This window comes from Pollicipes pollicipes, unplaced genomic scaffold (assembly GCF_011947565.3).
Source record: "Pollicipes pollicipes isolate AB1234 unplaced genomic scaffold, Ppol_2.1 Scaffold_1600;HRSCAF=1878_pilon_pilon_pilon, whole genome shotgun sequence".
NCBI lineage: Eukaryota > Metazoa > Arthropoda > Thecostraca > Pollicipedomorpha > Pollicipedidae > Pollicipes > Pollicipes pollicipes.
Window position 1 is genome coordinate 26,196,839 of NW_023595962.1, and position 9,444 is coordinate 26,206,282.

At 51.4% G+C, this 9,444-nt stretch overlaps 1 long non-coding RNA gene across 2 annotated transcripts; it reads left to right on the plus strand.

Annotated features, from left to right (window-relative positions):
• Window positions 1–2,297: 2,297 nt before the first annotated feature.
• LOC119094956 (uncharacterized) lies at window positions 2,298–9,095 on the plus strand. Of its 2 annotated transcripts, none has more exons than XR_005093846.1 (3): window positions 2,298–2,354; window positions 6,843–7,029; window positions 8,845–9,095. It is a non-coding gene; the product is annotated as an uncharacterized LOC119094956 (long non-coding RNA). The 2 variants fall into 2 exon arrangements; XR_005093845.1 differs by lacking the exon at window positions 2,298–2,354 and adding an exon at window positions 3,090–3,178.
• Window positions 9,096–9,444: the final 349 nt, after the last annotated feature.

The window sequence follows — 9,444 nt, forward strand, 5'->3', positions numbered from 1 at the left end:
GAACGCGACGTTTTGGTGGCCGGCCGGTTAAAGCCAGCGCCGCAGACCTGCGCGGTCGATGTCTACCTCGACGGTATATGGGGCGCCGGAGCCGGTTAAAGCCAGTGCCGTAGACCTACGTGGTCGATGCCTGCCTCGGCGGTATATGGGGCGCCGGAGCCGCTGTTGTCGAGCCCATCGTAGCCCGGATGTGATTGGGCAATTCGGCCACCCATCGGCGGGTTTGAGCGCTTTGTGCGACCCCTCGCCGTCGGTGGGGTCCTTGATAAATCTCGTGAACTGGATGTCACGGGATGGCTCTGGATTCTGGAACCAGGAATCTGCCGTTTGGTGTCCTTAGTTACCCATCCCTGCTGCATCACTGCCAATCCTGTCAACAGGGCTATTCGAGCAAATTTGACGATTAAAATGGCAAGCAATGCTTCTGAACACCGCGACCAACAACACAAGGGTATTGCTATATGTCAGGTATGTAATGATCAAACGACTTAAAGCCGGAGAACATTCCTTATCATTAAAGATCGTTTGCTATTCGCAAGCAAAGATCAGTTCCAGTGCCAAAAACTGCACCGTAGTTTTTGCGATCAAATCAATCGATCCATGCGATCCAACCCATCGCAACAGTACAAGGCATACGAGCTGCTGCGATGGGTTTCTGCGTGACACAGCCCGTGTTTATCGGAAGAAAGCTGTTCGGCCACTGCATCCCGATACCGGGTGCATACAATCTGTTTGATACGCTTACGATGGCCAAGAGTCTGTTGGCAACATTGTTAATGGTTCGAATGTGACCACGATGTCGTCAGTTGATGTTGAGTCCGGATTACTTCACCATACCGTTAACTGCTTCACCATACCGTGAACTGTTTTTCCATACTGTGACCCGCTTTTCCGTACCGTTTACTGCCTCACCATACCGCGAACTGCTTTTCCATACCGTGAATTGCTTCACCATACCGTACACTGTCTTACCACACCATGAATGGCTTCATCATACCGTGAATGGTTTCACTATACCGTGAATTGCTTTATCGTACTGTGGACTGTCTTAGCTTCACTGTATCGTGAGTGGCTTCACCATGCCTTGAACGGCTTCACCATGCCGTGAATGGCTCCACCATGCCGTGAATGGCTCCACCATGCCGTGATTCGGGCCACGTTCGCGGGTTCTCAGGCCAAGCCTGAACGTCAAGCAACACGAGATGGCGCTCTTCGTATCTTGGCGTGAACTTACACTCGATAGGACAGAATGGCGCACGGAACTCAATGTGCGCTTAGTCTAAATGATAGTGACAATTGCTCAATAGGGCCATAGTCACATAAAACGTATTCATGGCATCGCATCTCAGTTGCATGTATAAAGCAGGGGGCGGCAAGCAAACCAAGCAGCACGTTTTTGGATCTGAGCTCCCCATTGGATGGACAGCACGACACGGAACTGGCCTGGCATGTGGGGGTACCTGATAGGCTCGGATTTCGTGAGTATATGACTTTAAAGCAGCACACATGATTGACAAAACGTTTGAACTTTACGAACAAGCCCATTATGGAAGGCCAAAATAGATATTATATATTATAGGGTCATATGGTATCGTTTCAAACAATACCATCCATGCGAAAAGGCGTCCAAATTAAGCGTCAGCGATGGTGAGAGTAACGTCATTCCATTGCAGCCATCTCCTGGCCGCTTGAGTCCTATCATCGCTTGGTCTGCTACATTTCATGCAAGGCATTTCTGGCACTGGTTCAGGGGCAGTTACCAATCGCGAGCAGGATTTGCTCAGAACTGGTGATCGTTAGCAACCAGCGTTAAGGAATGAGGCTCACCAGCGTGAAATGCTCATATTTTTGTAACTAACAAGCATAGTTCGGCCGCAATACTGCGGACTTAACTCGGCATTACTCCCCTGATCGCAGTCTCAATACCAGCTGAGACCCGCAGTCACAGACAACGCATGCGAGACATCTGAGCTGGGAGCCCCCTGGCCATCTGGCCTCCTGTTTTCCCGTAGTCGTGGCGCCGGCTGCCGCCCGCCACAGCAGCGTCACCAGGGACCCAGACCGGAGCCGCGGCGGGTGGCTGTTCTCGGAATCGGCCGGCACCTCACCCTGCCTCCAGCCTGCCCCTCGCCCTGCTCCTGCCGGGACTGGCTGCGGGCGGCAGCAGCCAGTGGTAAACACTGGGGTCGGCCCTTTGTCCCCCCCCCCCTCGGGCGGCCGGCCCTAGATGGCCGGCAGCTGGCACCCCAGATCACCCCCTCCCCCTGTCCTCTCGCCGCTGCCCATCTCCGCCGCGGCGCAGCCAGGTCAGGGCAGGCGGCGGGGGCCTGGCGTGCAGCTCCTAGCTCGGCGAGGTAAGTCCTTCGAGCCTGTGACCTGTCGTCTGGTGTTCCGCGGGTCTGCTGGTGTCGAGCTCGGCTCACGACTCCCTGATGACATGTTGTCATGCGTTCAGCACAAGTTCTTCTGATTACACACACCGTTCACCAGATATATTCTATGAAAAACCGCTCGTCTTCCTGTGAGGCTGATCCTCGAACTGTTTCACGGTCCGTCTCGCGAGTTACGGGTTTGAGGCCATTCGGGTGGACCCAGCGTTTTTGTATTATCTGGCGAACTTTGTTGTTGTGCCGCAAAGCGACCAGCCAATTCTGGCTGGTGAAAGCTGAAGTAGCTAAATAAACAAAAAAAACCGCCTCATGGAAACAGTTTAGGTCACCATCAGAAGTAATTTTGTCTCATGTATGCATGCATTTAGCCAATGCGGGGTCTTGTTGCAATAGAATAAAATGTTTGCTGGTGACCATAATGTGGAAATGAAGCGAAGACGGAGCTGTGATAACTGGCACCGGTTGTCCAGGACGGTCAATCTGCCTCTCGCGGTGTGTGACACCTGCTGCGGGCCGGGACGGAGGATACCTGGCGGTCGCTGTTGGCGCAGAGGCGCAAGTGAACAGCCCACGAGTACACCGTTAAGGCTCCGTGCACAGACGTCCATCAGGGCCAGGCTCCCGTTCGACTTCTCATTTCGCCCAGACGGCTGCCGTTCAGCTTAGCGCAGCTCTTTTTGGCGCCTTGCCCAGAACTGAACAATGGATCCATGCTTTCGTAACGTTTTGGACGTTACGTAAGGCGTGGCCGCGTCCGCTGGCATTGCAGCCCGACCCCTGTTTGTGCGGTGAGCTCATGTGGGTGACGCGGCAGAGACATGTCCTTGTCGGTAACCGCAGGTCAAACACAAGCACAGCTTCGGGGCCAGTTTGGGAAAGATCGTCGCACTCTTATGTATGTCCATCGTCAAATCCTCCGAAAGTTACGGCGTCTGTCGGGTGCTCGGCGGCTCCGCTGCGACGGGCCTCACCGCGATAACGCGGCCCGGCCGGGCGCCGGCCGGCGTAAACCAAGCTCGCATGCCACCAGCACGCAGAGGTCACCCCCGCGGTGCTTAGCGACGGGCGGAGCGGCCCCGCACGGGCCAGCTCCCATGCTACGACACGTTCAGCTTCCTTCAGCTGCTGGCTGGTGCTTAGTTGCGCGAGTGCGGGATGATGATGATGATGATTGTTTGACAGCAGCTGACGCTCTACCAGAATCTGAAATTTGGTTTTTGCTCTTGGGGAGGGAACAAAAGTTTTAAAATCATGGCTTGTAGTGAGAACAAAATAACCTAGGTGAATTTGCACGGTGTTCACAGCTGGCACTAAAGGAAATTCTTTAGCAGCAGATGACAGTAAACGTCATGTTCCAGCTGGTCTCAGTGATTGCCAAAGACCATTAGAGATTGGCTGCTTGCAATTCTCAACTTTCATAGCTTCCTAAGAAAGTGCTTCCTTCCTAAGTCTATGTTTACACCTATTGCATTTCTGGAAACTATGGAGCTAATGCAAGTTGTTAATATTGATGATTCTGTTGTAAAGGTGTCAGTCCCAATTAAGGCTGACAGAAACCAATGCTTAAATGTCGTGCACCTGTTGCACCATTCCCCACAGCACATTATGACAAGCTTATGATTGAAATGGCATGCAAGCCACGATATAGATAGGAGCATGTGGTATATATTAGGAGCATGTGGTATATATTAGGAGCAGGTGGTATATATTAGGAGCATGTGGTATATATTAGGAGCATGTAATATAGATAACCATGTAATATAGTTAGCTGCACTAACTATATTACATAGTAGTTAGCACAGGTACATTCTAGCCAAGATGCAATATTTTTCACCCCAGGGAAAGGTTCTGGGGGCAATTTGATACCTGCAAACGCTTTTTCTGACCTAGATATACTTCATTTGGGACCAGGTGTGTAGTTTCCCATTTAGATGGATAGGATGTCAAAAACCAAAAACTTGGTTTTTTTTACCAAAAACTTGGTCAAAATCAGGGAGAACATGGTTTGCACCATTTATTTGGGATAAAATATTTTTCTGTGCACCCACTTCACAATTTTATGTATAAAACTACACCGCCTGGGACGTCAGGCTGCAGCGTGATCAGGGCTCGGAGGCCAGTGCAGCAGAGGCGTAGGAATAATTTCCTCCTCACAAAGCAATCCAGACGCACAAAGTTAGCATCGCTGTATCTACTCACCAGGGTTAAGTCTGATGCAGTACTTTTCCCAGTGTATGACAACGAGCCGAATTTATATATTGCCCTTATCTACACCACCAACCAGTCGTGCTATCACCGCTCCGCGCGCGGATCCTCCAGAAAAGGTCGGTAAGCTACATAAATGGCGCGCACGCGATAGCAGTCTTCGACGATGGAGCCGCTGTGAGTTGTTTATCGGTTTTGGTATTGCTTTCTAGGACCTTAATGATGTTGTAACAGATATTCATTTGTAGAACCCGGCTAAAAGTCGGTAGATCTCAAAAACGTAGATGATTATATAACTCTAAGACTAAAAGTTCTGCTCAAAGGAGAACAGGAAACCCCGCTTTAGCTTTATACTCAGATTATGATTCTGTGGCGACGCTCTGTAGGTCGATAGAAAAAAATCCATGTTTCGTAATGACCCTTTTATGCATAGATAAGACAGTAGTACTAGCCTTATTCCTCGGAAATACCAGGAGGATGGAAATATGTTGAGGTTGATATTTCGGAGCACGCCTTTCTCGAAACAATAGCAGAAGTGATCCCCGCTCGTAGCAGGTGTGTAGTTTCTCAGTTAGTTGGATAGCATGCTAGCTTGCAATAAGATCTTCCGCTATCGTTTCGAGGAAGGCATGTTGCCGAAATATCAACCAAACTATATCTCCATTCTCCTGGTTATTCCGAGGAATAAGGCTAATACTACTCTCTTATCTGTGTGACTTATGTTCATCGCTAATGCACTGAACAGCCCTTTTATGCATTTTCATCACGTATTCAGCTCGTATTTCTTGGTGGAGAATATGTCTTCCCTTCCTATGCTGAATCCTCCCCCCGAGCCGGAGACCCGCGTAGCCGTGGTTTTCCGCGTGCCCAAGCGAATGTTTGGGATGGTGTTTGACGTCATCATTATACCTTCTACACAAGGTTTATTTCTGAGAGTTTCAAACGCAATTTGAATAATGTTACTTTTGAAAATTAATAAAAAATAACTTTTAATCAATATCTGATGACTTCATCCTAAATATAGAAGTACATTTTAGTGTGACATCATATACTTTCGTATTAATTTTTATTTTGTTACAATGATGTATGCGTGCAATACGGAAGCGTTAAATCGTGAAGTATACGAGATGTTCTCTGCGCTTCTCCTGGGCCGTCAAGAGACGCTGTTGTTTTGAGTGCGGGCTGGGGCCCGGTGCCCGAGGGCATCAGTGTCGTTGTTGTTGTTGGGTAGGTGGATTGACCGTGTGCTGGTGAACAGCAGCGGACCTGGGCACTGAGTGCATTGCAAGGAAAGATTGTGTGTGATAAGTTAGAGAGATTCGACTGTAACCCGGAAGCAGTATCCCTCGTTTAGTCGTGACTGTGGCACGTGATGCTGTCGAAGTTTCAGGAATAGCTTGCCTTAATCAGGCGTCGATGACAGAGAACAATGTTTTTACAGTTTTTTTTAGTGCATATTTGTGGAGAACAAAGTGCCTTGGGGTTAAAACCACCAAGGAACACCTAAGCTCCGGACACTGCGCTCTACATGCATACGTGACCTTGATATGTCGCTGGTCTGAAAAATGAAACGGTTTGTCAAAAACAACGGAAAGTGGTGAGTGACGTCACCATAACACGCCAGCATGCACAAACAGCATGAAACAGTCCTGTCGCACAAAAACGTGACTCGGCAGCGCGCTGCTACGGGCGGGGATGAATGATTCCTGGCGTTCGTTGTTAATGCACTCGCTTAAAGCTGTCGAATCCAGTTATGTAACATCCGCCGGCATCCCGTCCGCGATCCGCCTTTTCCCTGCCACAAACCACGGGCTTGTGGTAAGTGGCTGACTGAAGACTGGAGACTTCATGGAGACTCGTTGTCACGGTTTCCATGGTTACCATGCTGTCATTGGCACGTCGCTGCCGATGAAACATGGTCCGGACATTGGTGAGATTCTTCAATAGGACTTTTTGTCTTATCGGTCAAGTTGTTGGTGGTGAAGCTTTTATCTGAGGCACAATGAGTATGCTTGTAGCCTGTTGCTTTTTCTACAGCGTTCCCTGAAACCGTGCGATGCCGCCTATGAATCCAGCGATATACCCCATAAGCATCCTCTCAGTTTTAGCCACCGGCGCTCGCGTAATACCTTGCCGTCAGCAGATGTCAAGTGTAGCGCGTGCCATCCGCCCTGGCAAGACTCTCCTCTTCCCCTGGTCCCGGCAGGCCATGACCGTTGCTGATGGAGCCCGTGTCTCCTTCCGCAGGAACCAGGGAGCGTGCGGCTCGTGCTACGCGTTCGCCTCAATAGCGGCGCTGGAGCCGCGCGTGCGCATCCTCACCAGCAACACCATGCAGCCTGTGTTCTCACCGCAAGACATCGTCAGCTGCAACCAGTACAGCCAGGGCTGCGCCGGCGGCTTCCGCTACCTGATCGCCGGGAAGTACGGCATGGTCAGTGTCAAGGGCACATAGACCTAGGATCTGGATTGTCTGTGATCATGACGTAGGGTGTGGTCAGTGGGTACCACGCAGCTCGCCAAGACATGCTCCGCGTCTGCTATCGTCAGTAAACTCTGCCCTGAAGGGCATGGTCAGAAAGGGATTTACCGTGTGGCATTGCCAGTGCCCTCTCCTCTATTCCGTGCCCAGTGAGCGATAGCTCGCTTGGCGGAGAGTGATTAGTTCAGATCAAAGCGCTTGGTTTAAGTGCTTTGCTCTGTGCGGCACCTTATGAGGTCTGCTCTATCACTTATCAATCTGGTCTTTTTCTACTCTCTGACGAAGAGCTGCGTTGCATCCGACACTCCATCAGGCACCCCTGCTGTTGGTGCAGAGTCCCCAGCGAGAGCGTGACGAGTAAGACGCCGGCCCAGCCGTAGTGGCTTGTGGCATAGACCACTCGCCTGCTCTGGCCGCCTATAAAGGGTAGAGGAGGTAGCAGTGGTCCCTGCTAACGCCAGTGACTGGAGCAAGCCCTGCTGGCGGCTGTTCAGCCCGGCTGTTTGATGCTCTTTCTGGACGATCTTCTCCTGGCAGGACTACGGCATGGTCATGGAGTCGTGTAACCCTTACAAGGGCACAGACACCAAGCAGTGCACCACCGACCCCGGCTGCCACCGTATCTTCACCTACGCGTTCCGCTACGTCGGCAGTGAGATGGGGTCTGGGAGAGAAGGAAGTACCACACCCGCCGGGTCACGTTCGCCGGAGCAGTTTTCAAATGACACTGGATCTGATAGAAGGCCTTTCGGCTGCCACAGCTAGCTGAAGATGATGCACACTCTCTTGGCGTGCTGGTAGACTGACGGTTGTCCTGGACCCGGTAGGATTCTTTGGCGGCTGCAGTGAGCTAGAGATGATGCGCACGCTGGTGGAGAAGGGCCGCTTCCGGCCGGATTCGAGGTTTATCCAGACTTCATGGACTACTCGGGCGGCATCTATCGCCACGTCGTGAGGACCAGGAAGTTCGGCTTTGATCTCCTGGAGGTAGATTGTGTTGTTTTCTGTTCAGGTTTTGAGTCAGTGTGTCGTTGCTTGCCTGTGTCGTAACGTGGTGTCAGCGGTTGACTCGTCGCATGACGCCCATAGGCGAAAGGCTTCGTTCGCCAATTCTCTCGCCTCACTCCAAAAGCTTGTAGCCAGCGAGATTCGGTCTTTATCTTTATATTGACCTTCGGTGGCTTCTGGCGCGGGCAAAGCTGAGTTCAAAGATGTCTTGTTGCGCGCCTAAAACCTGATGTCCACCTGACAAAAGTGACCAATCACGTCGCCCAACGCACCCTGCTGACTCGTTTCACCTTGCCAGCTGACCAATCCCGCGGCCCTGGTCGTGGCGTATGGAGAGTACGGAGTAGAGAGAGTAGTAGAGGACGGCAAAAAGTACTGGATTGTCAAGAACTCCTAGAGAGAAGGGTGGGATGAGAAGGGCTTTCTTCCGGTACGATGAACCGGCCGGGAACACACTCCGCGTTCAGCGAATGGGTCCGTGGAGTAGTCAGTCTCGCTTGTGAAGGTTTTCGTTGTAGCTTGTCAAGAGTTCCAGTGCCCCATTTTCGTTTCATCATTGGGCATTTCCAGTTTTGATTTATATGGTGTTTTTCTAGTACCATGTTCTTATGTAACCGTGTGAGCTGTTATATGTCAGGCTGTGCTTCCTTTTATATTCCACTGTTGTTGCCTGAAACTGAAGCCACTCAAGGTGCCGATAGTGACATCTAGCGGCGACCTGCCAACCTTCAGTACCGTGACCGTTCGCCGCATTCGCAGGATCGAGCGCGGCAACGACATGTGCGGTTTCGAGAGTATGGCTGTCGATGTTGACGTCAGTCCGTATTGATGATGTCACCAACTCCTGATGGCGTCGGCACCTACCAACGAGGACATTCCCATCGACGGTGTGTCTCTTCAGATGACGTCAGCATGCCCACCTACCATCAGCCCCTGCTGATATTCGATGACATCATAGTAACCGAGTGGCGTCGTTGACGTGCCCGCGCCGGCTTCGCGGAGCGGAACGCTAAGGCCTGTGTACGGTCGTGCCAGTCTGACGGCAGTGGGATGCCTCTCAGCGTCGCAATGACTTCTGTTCGCCGGAGGATGGCCGCTGCGCTGAGTGTCTCCACGCGTTGCGATTCAGTTTTACGGACTAGGATGATTTGGTGAATATACGCACAGAAATATGTAACCTGTGTTGGAAAAAATCTGTCGCTTAATGGGTGCCCAAGAAACCCACTATAGGATATGATCTTGGATGGTGACCGGGCAGGGGGAGGCGTGATCTCGGATGGTGAACGGGCAGGAGGAGGTGTGATCTCGGACGGCGGTGGGCAGGAGGAGGCGTGATCTCGGATAGTGAACGGGCGGCAG